Source organism: Triticum aestivum, chromosome 2D, assembly GCF_018294505.1.
Source record: "Triticum aestivum cultivar Chinese Spring chromosome 2D, IWGSC CS RefSeq v2.1, whole genome shotgun sequence".
Taxonomy (NCBI): Eukaryota; Viridiplantae; Streptophyta; class Magnoliopsida; order Poales; family Poaceae; genus Triticum; species Triticum aestivum.
The window spans coordinates 399456713-399470921 of record NC_057799.1 but is presented as its reverse complement, the minus strand read 5'-3'; positions in this window follow the sequence as shown (position 1 = coordinate 399470921).

Below are 14209 nucleotides of genomic sequence, written 5' to 3'. Positions count from 1 at the left end.
ATACAAGTAGCACAACATCTCAAAGCACACTGCACAATCATGTGGATGAAGGCCTGTACTGACCTTTCATGAGACGACAAAGATAAAATAAGGATCTGCCAACACGAATAGGAAATCCAATCTCGTTTTATGCAGTTGCACCGAAATCAAGCAAAGTCGCCGGTGTGACATTTAAGTTCGCTATAGCAACAAGTTGAATAGATATCCCTGTTCTAACAGAGGCAAAAAAGGAAACAATTACTGGCCAATAAAGGAGGATGAAACATGCGGCCACAAAAAGAAGCATCTACCTTATCTTGATGGAAAACAAAGTATAGGACAGTAGCATTTCTAAAACGGTTGCATTGATTCGTATTAATAGAGCAATTCTCTTAAAACGGTTCAGTAGTTAATTCTGAGAGTGGCATTGCTTAATTTTACCAGCGGCATTAGATTAAGAAAAAGCATAAACAGTTCCAGGGGAGAGTGGGCGCAACAACACCATGTGCTTCCATCTACTTATAAAGGGGGTGATGCAGAGTTTGTTGTAACAAAGCAACAATCATCATGTCTGGGTTGGTACCATTTTTATTCACTACTTAATGGGAAAAGAGAGCAATACAATAGCTTCGGTTCAACATTTATTTAAAACAGTACCAATACAAGTAGCACAACATCTCAAAGCACACTGCACAATCATGTGGATGAAGGCCTGTACTGACCTTTCATGAGACGACAAAGATAAAATAAGGATCTGCCAACACCAATAGGAAATCCAATCTCGTTTTATGCAGTTGCACCGAAATCAAGCAAAGTCGCCGGTGTGACATTTAAGTTCGCTATAGCAACAAGTTGAATAGATATCCCTGTTTTAACAGAGGCAAAAAAGGAAACAATTACTGGCCAATAAAGGAGGATGAAACATGCGGCCACAAAAAGAAGCATCTACCTTATCTTGATGGAAAACAAAGTATAGCACAGTAGCATTTCTAAAACGGTTGCATTGATTCGTATTAACAGAGAAATTCTCTTAAAACGGTTCAGTAGTTAATTCTGAGAGTGGCATTGTTTAATTTTACCAGCGGCATTAGATTAAGAAAAAGCATAAACAGTTCCAGGGGAGAGTGGGCGCAACAACACCATGTGCTTCCATCTACTTATAAAGGGGGTGATGCAGAGTTTGTTGTAACAAAGCAACAAGCATCATGTCTGGGTTGGTTCCATTTTTATTCACTACTTAATGGGAAAAGAGAGCAATACAATAGCTTCGGTTCAACATTTATTTAAAACAGTACCAATACAAGTAGCACAACATCTCAAAGCACACTGCACAATCATGTGGATGAAGGCCTGTACTGACCTTTCATGAGACGACAAAGATAAAATAAGGATCTGCCAACACGAATAGGAAATCCAATCTCGTTTTATGCAGTTGCACCGAAATCAAGCAAAGTCGCCGGTGTGACATTTAAGTTCACTATAGCAACAAGTTGAATAGATATCCATGTTTTAACAGAGGCAAAAAAGGAAACAATTACTGGCCAATAAAGGAGGATGAAACATGCGGCCACAAAAAGAAGCATCTACCTTATCTTGATGGAAAACAAAGTATAGGACAGTAGCATTTCTAAAACGGTTGCATTGATTCGTATTAACAAAGAAATTCTCTTAAAACAGTTCAGTAGTTAATTCTGAGAGTGGCATTGCTTAATTTTACCAGCGGCATTAGATTAAGAAAAAGCATAAACAGTTCCAGGGGAGAGTGGGCGCCACAACACCATGTGCTTCCATCTACTTATAAAGGGGGTGATGCAGAGTTTGTTGTAACAAAGCAACAAGCATCATGTCTAGGTTGGTACCATTTTTATTCACTACTTAATGGGAAAAGAGAGCAATACAATAGCTTCAGTTCAACATTTATTTAAAACAGTACCAATACAAGTAGCACAACATCTCAAAGCACACTGCACAATCATGTGGATGAAGGCCTGTACTGACCTTTCATGAGACGACAAAGATAAAATAAGGATCTGCCAACACGAATAGGAAATCCAATCTCGTTTTATGCAGTTGCACCGAAATCAAGCAAAGTCGCCGGTGTGACATTTAAGTTCGCTATAGCAACAAGTTGAATAGATATCCCTGTTTTAACAGAGGCAAAAAAGGAAACAATTACTGGCCAATAAAGGAGGATGAAACATGCGGCCACAAAAAGAAGCATCTACCTTATCTTGATGGAAAACAAAGTATAGGACAGTAGCATTTCTAAAACGGTTGCATTGATTCGTGTTAATAGAGCAATTCTCTTAAAACGGTTCAGTAGTTAATTCTGAGAGTGGCATTGCTTAATTTTACCAGCGGCATTAGATTAAGAAAACGCATAAACAGTTCCAGGGGAGAGTGGGCGCAACAACACCATGTGCTTCCATCTACTTATAAAGGGGGTGATGCAGAGTTTGTTGTAACAAAGCAACAATCATCATGTCTGGGTTGGTACCATTTTTATTCACTACTTAATGGGAAAAGAGAGCAATACAATAGCTTCGGTTCAACATTTATTTAAAACAGTACCAATACAAGTAGCACAACATCTCAAAGCACACTGCACAATCATGTGGATGAAGGCCTGTACTGACCTTTCATGAGACGACAAAGATAAAATAAGGATCTGCCAATACGAATAGGAAATCCAATCTCGTTTTATGCAGTTGCACCGAAATCAAGCAAAGTCGCCGGTGTGACATTTAAGTTCGCTATAGCAACAAGTTGAATAGATATCCCTGTTTTAACAGAGGCAAAAAAGGAAACAATTACTAGCCAATAAAGGAGGATGAAACATGCGGCCACAAAAAGAAGCATCTACCTTATCTTGATGGAAAACAAAGTATAGGACAGTAGCATTTCTAAAACGGTTGCATTGATTCATATTAACAGAGAAATTCTCTTAAAACGGTTCAGTAGTTAATTCTGAGAGTGGCATTGCTTAATTTTACCAGCGGCATTAGATTAAGAAAAAGCATAAACAGTTCCAAGGGAGAGCGGGCGCAACAACACCATGTGCTTCCATCTACTTATAAAGGGGGTGATGCAGAGTTTGTTGTAACAAAGCAACAAGCATCATGTCTGGGTTGGTACCATTTTTATTCACTACTTAATGGGAAAAGAGAGCAATACAATAGCTTCGGTTCAACATTTATTTAAAACAGTACCAATACAAGTAGCACAACATCTCAAAGCAGACTGCACAATCATGTGGATGAAGGCCTGTACTGACCTTTCATGAGACGACAAAGATAAAATAAGGATCTGCCAACACGAATAGGAAATCCAATCTCGTTTTATGCAGTTGCACCGAAATCAAGCAAAGTCGCCGGTGTGACACTTAAGTTCGCTATAGCAACAAGTTGAATAGATATCCCTGTTTTAACAGAGGCAAAAAAGGAAAGAATTACTGGCCAATAAAGGAGGATGAAACATGCGGCCACAAAAAGAAGCATCTACCTTATCTTGATGGAAAACAAAGTATAGGACAGTAGCATTTCTAAAACGGTTGCATTGATTCGTATTAACAGAGCAATTCTCTTAAAACGGTTCATTAGTTAATTCTGAGAGTGGCATTGCTTAATTTTACCAGCGGCATTAGATTAAGAAAAAGCATAAACAGTTCCAGGGGAGAGTGGGCGCAACAATACCATGTGCTTCCATCTACTTATAAAGGGGGTGATGCAGAGTTTGTTGTAACAAAGCAACAAGCATCATGTCTGGGTTGGTACCATTTTTATTCACTACTTAATGGGAAAAGAGAGCAATACAATAGCTTCGGTTCAACATTTATTTAAAACAGTACCAATACAAGTAGCACAACATCTCAAAGCACACTGCACAATCATGTGGATGAAGGCCTGTACTGACCTTTCATGAGACGACAAAGATAAAATAAGGATCTGCCAACACGAATAGGAAATCCAATCTCGTTTTATGCAGTTGCACCGAAATCAAGCAAAGTCGCCGGTGTGACATTTAAGTTCGCTATAGCAACAAGTTGAATAGATATCCCTGTTTTAACAGAGGCAAAAAAGGAAACAATTACTGGCCAATAAAGGAGGATGAAACATGCGGCCACAAAAAGAAGCATCTACCTTATCTTGATGGAAAACAAAGTATAGGACAGTAGCATTTCTAAAACGGTTGCATTGATTCGTATTAACAGAGAAATTCTCTTAAAACGGTTCAGTAGTTAATTCTGAGAGTGGCATTGCTTAATTTTACCAGCGGCATTAGATTAAGAAAAAGCATAAACAGTTCCAGGGGAGAGTGGGCACAACAACACCATGTGCTTCCATCTACTTATAAAGGGGGTGATGCAGAGTTTGTTGTAACAAAGCAACAAGCATCATGTCTGGGTTGGTACCATTTTTATTCACTACTTAATGAGAAAACAGAGCAATACAATAACTTCGGTTCAACATTTATTTAAAACAGTACCAATACAAGTAGCACAACATCTCAAAGCACACTGCACAATCATGTGGATGAAGGCCTGTACTGACCTTTCATGAGACGACAAAGATAAAATAAGGATCTGCCAACACGAATAGGAAATCCAATCTCGTTATATGCAGTTGCACCGAAATCAAGCAAAGTCGCCGGTGTGACATTTAAGTTCGCTATAGCAACAAGTTGAATAGATATCCCTGTTTTAACAGAGGCAAAAAAGGAAACAATTACTGGCCAATAAAGGAGGATGAAACATGCGGCCACAAAAAGAAGCATCTACCTTATCTTGATGGAAAACAAAGTATAGGACAGTAGCATTTCTAAAACGGTTGCATTGATTCGTATTAACAGAGGAATTCTCTTAAAACGGTTCATTAGTTAATTCTGAGAGTGGCATTGCTTAATTTTACCAGCGGCATTAGATTAAGAAAAAGCATAAACAGTTCCAGGGGAGAGTGGGCGCAACAATACCATGTGCTTCCATCTACTTATAAAGGGGGTGATGCAGAGTTTGTTGTAACAAAGCAACAAGCATCATGTCTGGGTTGGTACCATTTTTATTCACTACTTAATGGGAAAAGAGAGCAATACAATAGCTTCGGTTCAACATTTATTTAAAAACAGTACCAATACAAGTAGCACAACATCTCAAAGCACACTGCACAATCATGTGGATGAAGGCCTGTACTGACCTTTCATGAGACGACAAAGATAAAATAAGGATCTGCCAACACGAATAGGAAATCCAATCTCGTTTTATGCAGGTTCACCGAAATCAAGCAAAGTCGCCGGTGTGACATTTAAGTTCGCTATAGCAACAAGTTGAATAGATATCCCTGTTTTAACAGAGGCAAAAAAGGAAACAATTACTGGCCAATAAAGGAGGATGAAACATGCGGCCACAAAAAGAAGCATCTACCTTATCTTGATGGAAAACAAAGTATAGGACAGTAGCATTTCTAAAACGGTTGCATTGATTCGTATTAACAGAGCAATTCTCTTAAAACGGTTCAATAGTTAATTCTGAGAGTGGCATTGCTTAATTTTACCAGCGGCATTAGATTAAGAAAAAGCATAAACAGTTCCAGGGGAGAGTGGGTGCAACAACACCATGTGCTTCCATCTACTTATAAAGGGGGTGATGCAGAGTTTGTTGTAACAAAGCAACAATCATCATGTCTGGGTTGGTACCATTTTTATTCACTACTTAATGGGAAAAGAGAGCAATACAATAGCTTCGGTTCAACATTTATTTAAAACAGTACCAATACAAGTAGCACAACATCTCAAAGCACACTGCACAATCATGTGGATGAAGGCCTGTACTGACCTTTCATGAGACGACAAAGATAAAATAAGGATCTGCCAACACGAATAGGAAATCCAATCTCGTTTTATGCAGTTGCACCGAAATCAAGCAAAGTCGCCGGTGTGACATTTAAGTTCGCTATAGCAACAAGTAGAATAGATATCCCTGTTTTAACAGAGGCAAAAAAGGAAACAATTACTGGCCAATAAAGGAGGATGAAACATGCGGCCACAAAAAGAAGCATCTACCTTATCTTGATGGAAAACAAAGTATAGGACAGTAGCATTTCTAAAACGGTTGCATTGATTCGTATTAACAGAGAAATTCTCTTAAAACAGTTCAGTAGTTAATTCTGAGAGTGGCATTGCTTAATTTTACCAGCGGCATTAGATTAAGAAAAAGCATAAATAGTTCCAGGGGAGAGTGGGCGCAACAACACCATGTGCTTCCATCTACTTATAAAGGGGGTGATGCAGAGTTTGTTGTAACAAAGCAACAAGCATCATGTCTGGGTTGGTACCATTTTTATTCACTACTTAATGGGAAAAGAGAGCAATACAATAGCTTCAGTTCAACATTTATTTAAAACAGAACCAATACAAGTAGCACAACATCTCAAAGCACACTGCACAATCATGTGGATGAAGGCCTGTACTGACCTTTCATGAGACGACAAAGATAAAATAAGGATCTGCCAACACGAATAGGAAATCCAATCTCGTTTTATGCAGTTGCACCGAAATCAAGCAAAGTCGCCGGTGTGACATTTAAGTTTGCTATAGCAACAAGTTGAATAGATATCCCTGTTTTAACAGAGGCAAAAAAGGAAACAATTACTGGCCGATAAAGGAGGATGAAACATGCGGCCACAAAAAGAAGCATCTACCTTATCTTGATGGAAAACAAAGTATAGGACAGTAGCATTTCTAAAACGGTTGCATTGATTCGTATTAACAGAGCAATTCTCTTAAAACGGTTCAATAGTTAATTCTGAGAGTGGCATTGCTTAATTTTACCAGCGGCATTAGATTAAGAAAAAGCATAAACAGTTCCAGGGGAGAGTGGGTGCAACAACACAATGTGCTTCCATCTACTTATAAAGGGGGTGATGCAGAGTTTGTTGTAACAAAGCAACAATCATCATGTCTGGGTTGGTACCATTTTTATTCACTACTTAATGGGAAAAGAGAGCAATACAATAGCTTCGGTTCAACATTTATTTAAAACAGTACCAATACAAGTAGCACAACATCTCAAAGCACACTGCACAATCATGTGGATGAAGGCCTGTACTGAACTTTCATGAGACGACAAAGATAAAATAAGGATCTGCCAACACGAATAGGAAATCCAATCTCGTTTTATGCAGTTGCACCAAAATCAAGCAAAGTCGCCGGTGTGACATTTAAGTTCGCTATAGCAACAAGTTGAATAGATATCCCTGTTTTAACAGAGGCAAAAAAGGAAACAATTACTGGCCAATAAAGGAGGATGAAACATGCGGCCACAAAAGGAAGCATCTACCTTATCTTGATGGAAAACAAAGTATAGGACAGTAGCATTTCTAAAACGGTTGCATTGATTCGTATTAACAGAGAAATTCTCTTACAACGGTTCAGTAGTTAATTCTGAGAGTGGCATTGCTTAATTTTACCAGCGGCATTAGATTAAGAAAAAGCATAAACAGTTCCAGGGGAGAGTGGGCGCAACAACACCATGTGCTTCCATCTACTTATAAAGGGGGTGATGCAGAGTTTGTTGTAACAAAGCAACCAGCATCATGTCTGGGTTGGTACCATTTTTATTCACTACTTAATGGGAAAAGAGAGCAATACAATAGCTTCGGTTCAACATTTATTTAAAACAGTACCAATACAAGTAGCACAACATCTCAAAGCACACTGCACAATCATGTGGATGAAGGCCTGTACTGACCTTTCATGAGACGACAAAGATAAAATAAGGATCTGCCAACACGAATAGGAAATCCAATCTCGTTTTATGCAGTTGCACCGAAATCAAGCAAAGTCGCCGGTGTGACATTTAAGTTCGCTATAGCAACAAGTTGAATAGATATCCCTGTTTTAACAGAGGCAAAAAAGGAAACAATTACTGGCCAATAAAGGAGGATGAAACATGCGGCCACAAAAGGAAGCATCTACCTTATCTTGATGGAAAACAAAGTATAGGACAATAGCATTTCTAAAACGGTTGCATTGATTCGTATTAACAGAGCAATTCTCTTACAACGGTTCAGTAGTTAATTCTGAGAGTGGCATTGCTTAATTTTACCAGCGGCATTAGATTAAGAAAAAGCATAAACAGTTCCAGGGGAGAGTGGGCGCAACAACACCATGTGCTTCCATCTACTTATAAAGGGGGTGATGCAGAGTTTGTTGTAACAAAGCAACCAGCATCATGTCTGGGTTGGTACCATTTTTATTCACTACTTAATGGGAAAAGAGAGCAATACAATAGCTTCGGTTCAACATTTATTTAAAACAGTACCAGTACAAGTAGCACAACATCTCAAAGCACACTGCACAATCATGTGGATGAAGGCCTGTACTGACCTTTCATGAGACGACAAAGATAAAATAAGGATCTGCCAACACGAATAGGAAATCCAATCTCGTTTTATGCAGTTGCACCGAAATCAAGCAAAGTCGCCGGTGTGACATTTAAGTTCGCTATAGCAACAAGTAGAATAGATATCCCTGTTTTAATAGAGGCAAAAAAGGAAACAATTACTGGCCAATAAAGGAGGATGAAACATGCGGCCACAAAAAGAAGCATCTACCTTATCTTGATGGAAAACAAAGTATAGGACAGTAGCATTTCTAAAACGGTTGCATTGATTCGTATTAACAGAGAAATTCTCTTAAAACAGTTCAGTAGTTAATTCTGAGAGTGGCATTGCTTAATTTTACCAGCGGCATTAGATTAAGAAAAAGCATAAACAGTTCCAGGGGAGAGTGGGCGCAACAACACCATGTGCTTCCATCTACTTATAAAGGGGGTGATGCAGAGTTTGTTGTAACAAAGCAACCAGCATCATGTCTGGGTTGGTACCATTTTTATTCACTACTTAATGGGAAAAGAGAGCAATACAATAGCTTCGGTTCAACATTTATTTAAAACAGTACCAATACAAGTAGCACAACATCTCAAAGCACACTGCACAATCATGTGGATGAAGGCCTGTACTGACCTTTCATGAGACGACAAAGATAAAATAAGGATCTGCCAACACGAATAGGAAATCCAATCTCGTTTTATGCAGTTGCACCGAAATCAAGCAAAGTCGCCGGTGTGACATTTAAGTTCGCTATAGCAACAAGTTGAATAGATATCCCTGTTTTAACAGAGGCAAAAAAGGAAACAATTACTGGCCAATAAAGGAGGATGAAACATGCGGCCACAAAAAGAAGCATCTACCTTATCTTGATGGAAAACAAAGTATAGGACAGTAGCATTTCTAAAACGGTTGCATTGATTCGTATTAACAGAGCAATTCTCTTAAAACGGTTCAATAGTTAATTCTGAGAGTGGCATTGCTTAATTTTACCAGCGGCATTAGATTAAGAAAAAGCATAAACAGTTCCAGGGGAGAGTGGGCGCAACAACACCATGTGCTTCCATCTACTTATAAAGGGGGTGATGCAGAGTTTGTTGTAACAAAGCAACCAGCATCATGTCTGGGTTGGTACCATTTTTATTCACTACTTAATGGGAAAAGAGAGCAATACAATAGCTTCGGTTCAACATTTATTTAAAACAGTACCAATACAAGTAGCACAACATCTCAAAGCACACTGCACAATCATGTGGATGAAGGCCTGTACTGACCTTTCATGAGACGACAAAGATAAAATAAGGATCTGCCAACACGAATAGGAAATCCAATCTCGTTTTATGCAGTTGCACCGAAATCAAGCAAAGTCGCCGGTGTGACATTTAAGTTCGCTATAGCAACAAGTTGAATAGATATCCCTGTTTTAACAGAGGCAAAAAAGGAAACAATTACTGGCCAATAAAGGAGGATGAAACATGCGGCCACAAAAAGAAGCATCTACCTTATCTTGATGGAAAACAAAGTATAGGACAGTAGCATTTCTAAAACGGTTGCATTGATTCGTATTAACAGAGAAATTCTCTTAAAACAGTTCAGTAGTTAATTCTGAGAGTGGCATTGCTTAATTTTACCAGCGGCATTAGATTAAGAAAAAGCATAAATAGTTCCAGGGGAGAGTGGGCGCAACAACACCATGTGCTTCCATCTACTTATAAAGGGGGTGATGCAGAGTTTGTTGTAACAAAGCAACAAGCATCATGTCTGGGTTGGTACCATTTTTATTCACTACTTAATGGGAAAAGAGAGCAATACAATAGCTTCAGTTCAACATTTATTTAAAACAGTACCAATACAAGTAGCACAACATCTCAAAGCACACTGCACAATCATGTGGATGAAGGCCTGTACTGACCTTTCATGAGACGACAAAGATAAAATAAGGATCTGCCAACACGAATAGGAAATCGAATCTCGTTTTATGCAGTTGCACCGAAATCAAGCAAAGTCGCCGGTGTGACATTTAAGTTCGCTATAGCAACAAGTTGAATAGATATCCCTGTTTTAACAGAGGCAAAAAAGGAAACAATTACTGGCCAATAAAGGAGGATGAAACATGCGGCCACAAAAAGAAGCATCTACCTTATCTTGATGGAAAACAAAGTATAGGACAGTAGCATTTCTAAAACGGTTGCATTGATTCGTATTAACAGAGCAATTCTCTTAAAACGGTTCAGTAGTTAATTCTGAGAGTGGCATTGCTTAATTTTACCAGCGGCATTAGATTAAGAAAAAGCATAAACAGTTCCAGGGGAGAGTGGGCGCAACAACACCATGTGCTTCCAACTACTTATAAAGGGGGTGATGCAAAGTTTGTTGTAACAAAGCAACAATCATCATGTCTGGGTTGGTACCATTTTTATTCACTACTTAATGGGAAAAGAGAGCAATACAATAGCTTCGGTTCAACATTTATTTAAAACAGTACCAATACAAGTAGCACAACATCTCAAAGCACACTGCACAATCATGTGGATGAAGGCCTGTACTGACCTTTCATGAGACGACAAAGATAAAATAAGGATCTGCCAACACGAATAGGAAATCCAATCTCGTTTTATGCAGTTGCACCAAAATCAAGCAAAGTCGCCGGTGTGACATTTAAGTTCGCTATAGCAACAAGTTGAATAGATATCCCTGTTTTAACAGAGGCAAAAAAGGAAACAATTACTGGCCAATAAAGGAGGATGAAACATGCGGCCACAAAAAGAAGCATCTACCTTATCTTGAGGGAAAACAAAGTATAGGACAGTAGCATTTCTAAAACGGTTGCATTGATTCGTATTAACAGAGAAATTCTCTTAAAACAGTTCAGTAGTTAATTCTGAGAGTGGCATTGCTTAATTTTACCAGCGGCATTAGATTAAGAAAAAGCATAAACAGTTCCAGGGGAGAGTGGGCGCAACAACACCATGTGCTTCCATCTACTTATAAAGGGGGTGATGCAGAGTTTGTTGTAACAAAGCAACAATCATCATGTCTGGGTTGCTACCATTTTTATTCACTACTTAATGGGAAAAGAGAGCAATACAATAGCTTCGGTTCAACATTTATTTAAAACAGTACCAATACAAGTAGCACAACATCTCAAAGCACACTGCACAATCATGTGGATGAAGGCCTGTACTGACCTTTCATGAGACGACAAAGATAAAATAAGGATCTGCCAACACGAATAGGAAATCCAATCTCGTTTTATGCAGTTGCACCGAAATCAAGCAAAGTCGCCGGTGTGACATTTAAGTTCGCTATAGCAACAAGTTGAATAGATATCCCTGTTTTAACAGAGGCAAAAAAGGAAACAATTACTGGCCAATAAAGGAGGATGAAACATGCGGCCACAAAAAGAAGCATCTACCTTATCTTGATGGAAAACAAAGTATAGGACAGTAGCATTTCTAAAACGGTTGCATTGATTCGTATTAACAGAGCAATTCTCTTAAAACGGTTCAGTAGTTAATTCTAAGAGTGGCATTGCTTAATTTTACCAGCGGCATTAGATTAAGAAAAAGCATAAACAGTTCCAGGGGAGAGTGGGCGCAACAACACCATGTGCTTCCATCTACTTATAAAGGGGATGATGCACAGTTTGTTGTAACAAAGCAACAAGCATCATGTCTGGGTTGGTACCATTTTTATTCACTACTTAATGGGAAAAGAGAGCAATACAATAGCTTCAGTTCAACATTTATTTAAAACAGTACCAATACAAGTAGCACAACATCTCAAAGCACACTGCACAATCATGTGGATGAAGGCCTGTACTGACCTTTCATGAGACGACAAAGATAAAATAAGGATCTGCCAACACGAATAGGAAATCCAATCTCGTTTTATGCAGTTGCACCGAAATCAAGCAAAGTCGCCGGTGTGACATTTAAGTTCGCTATAGCAACAAGTTGAATAGATATCCCTGTTTTAACAGAGGCAAAAAAGGAAACAATTACTGGCCAATAAAGGAGGATGAAACATGCGGCCACAAAAAGAAGCATCTACCTTATCTTGATGGAAAACAAAGTATAGGACAGTAGCATTTCTAAAACGGTTGCATTGATTCGTATTAACAGAGCAATTCTCTTAAAACGGTTCAATAGTTAATTCTGAGAGTGGCATTGCTTAATTTTACCAGCGGCATTAGATTAAGAAAAAGCATAAACAGTTCCAGGGGAGAGTGGGTGCAACAACACCATGTGCTTCCATCTACTTATAAAGGGGGTGATGCAGAGTTTGTTGTAACAAAGCAACAATCATCATGTCTGGGTTGGTACCATTTTTATTCACTACTTAATGGGAAAAGAGAGCAATACAATAGCTTCGGTTCAACATTTATTTAAAACAGTACCAATACAAGTAGCACAACATCTCAAAGCACACTGCACAATCATGTGGATGAAGGCCTATACTGACCTTTCATGAGACGACAAAGATAAAATAAGGATCTGCCAACACGAATAGGAAATCCAATCTCGTTTTATGCAGTTGCACCGAAATCAAGCAAAGTCGCCGGTGTGACATTTAAGTTCGCTATAGCAACAAGTAGAATAGATATCCCTGTTTTAATAGAGGCAAAAAAGGAAACAATTACTGGCCAATAAAGGAGGATGAAACATGCGGCCACAAAAAGAAGCATCTACCTTATCTTGATGGAAAACAAAGTATAGGACAGTAGCATTTCTAAAACGGTTGCATTGATTCGTATTAACAGAGAAATTCTCTTAAAACGGTTCGGTAGTTAATTCTGAGAGTGGCATTGCTTAATTTTACCAGCGGCATTAGATTAAGAAAAAGCATAAATAGTTCCAGGGGAGAGTGGGCGCAACAACACCATGTGCTTCCATCTACTTATAAAGGGGATGATGCACAGTTTGTTGTAACAAAGCAACAAGCATCATGTCTGGGTTGGTACCATTTTTATTCACTACTTAATGGGAAAAGAGAGCAATACAATAGCTTCAGTTCAACATTTATTTAAAACAGTACCAATACAAGTAGCACAACATCTCAAAGCACCCTGCACAATCATGTGGATGAAGGCCTGTACTGACCTTTCATGAGACGACAAAGATAAAATAAGGATCTGCCAACACGAATAGGAAATCCAATCTCGTTTTATGCAGTTGCACCGAAATCAAGCAAAGTCGCCGGTGTGACATTTAAGTTCGCTATAGCAACAAGTTGAATAGATATCCCTGTTTTAACAGAGGCAAAAAAGGAAACAATTACTGGCCAATAAAGGAGGATGAAACATGCGGCCACAAAAAGAAGCATCTACCTTATCTTGATGGAAAACAAAGTATAGGACAGTAGCATTTCTAAAACGGTTGCATTGATTCGTATTAACAGAGAAATTCTCTTAAAACGGTTCAGTAGTTAATTCTGAGAGTGGCATTGCTTAATTTTACCAGCGGCATTAGATTAAGAAAAAGCATAAACAGTTCCAGGGGAGAGTGGGTGCAACAACACCATGTGCTTCCATCTACTTATAAAGGGGGTGATGCAGAGTTTGTTGTAACAAAGCAACAATCATCATGTCTGGGTTGGTACCATTTTTATTCACTACTTAATGGGAAAAGAGAGCAATACAATAGCTTCGGTTCAACATTTATTTAAAACAGTACCAATACAAGTAGCACAACATCTCAAAGCACACTGCACAATCATGTGGATGAAGGCCTGTACTGACCTTTCATGAGACGACAAAGATAAAATAAGGATCTGCCAACACGAATAGGAAATCCAATCTCGTTATATGCAGTTGCACCGAAATCAAGCAAAGTCGCCGGTGTGACATT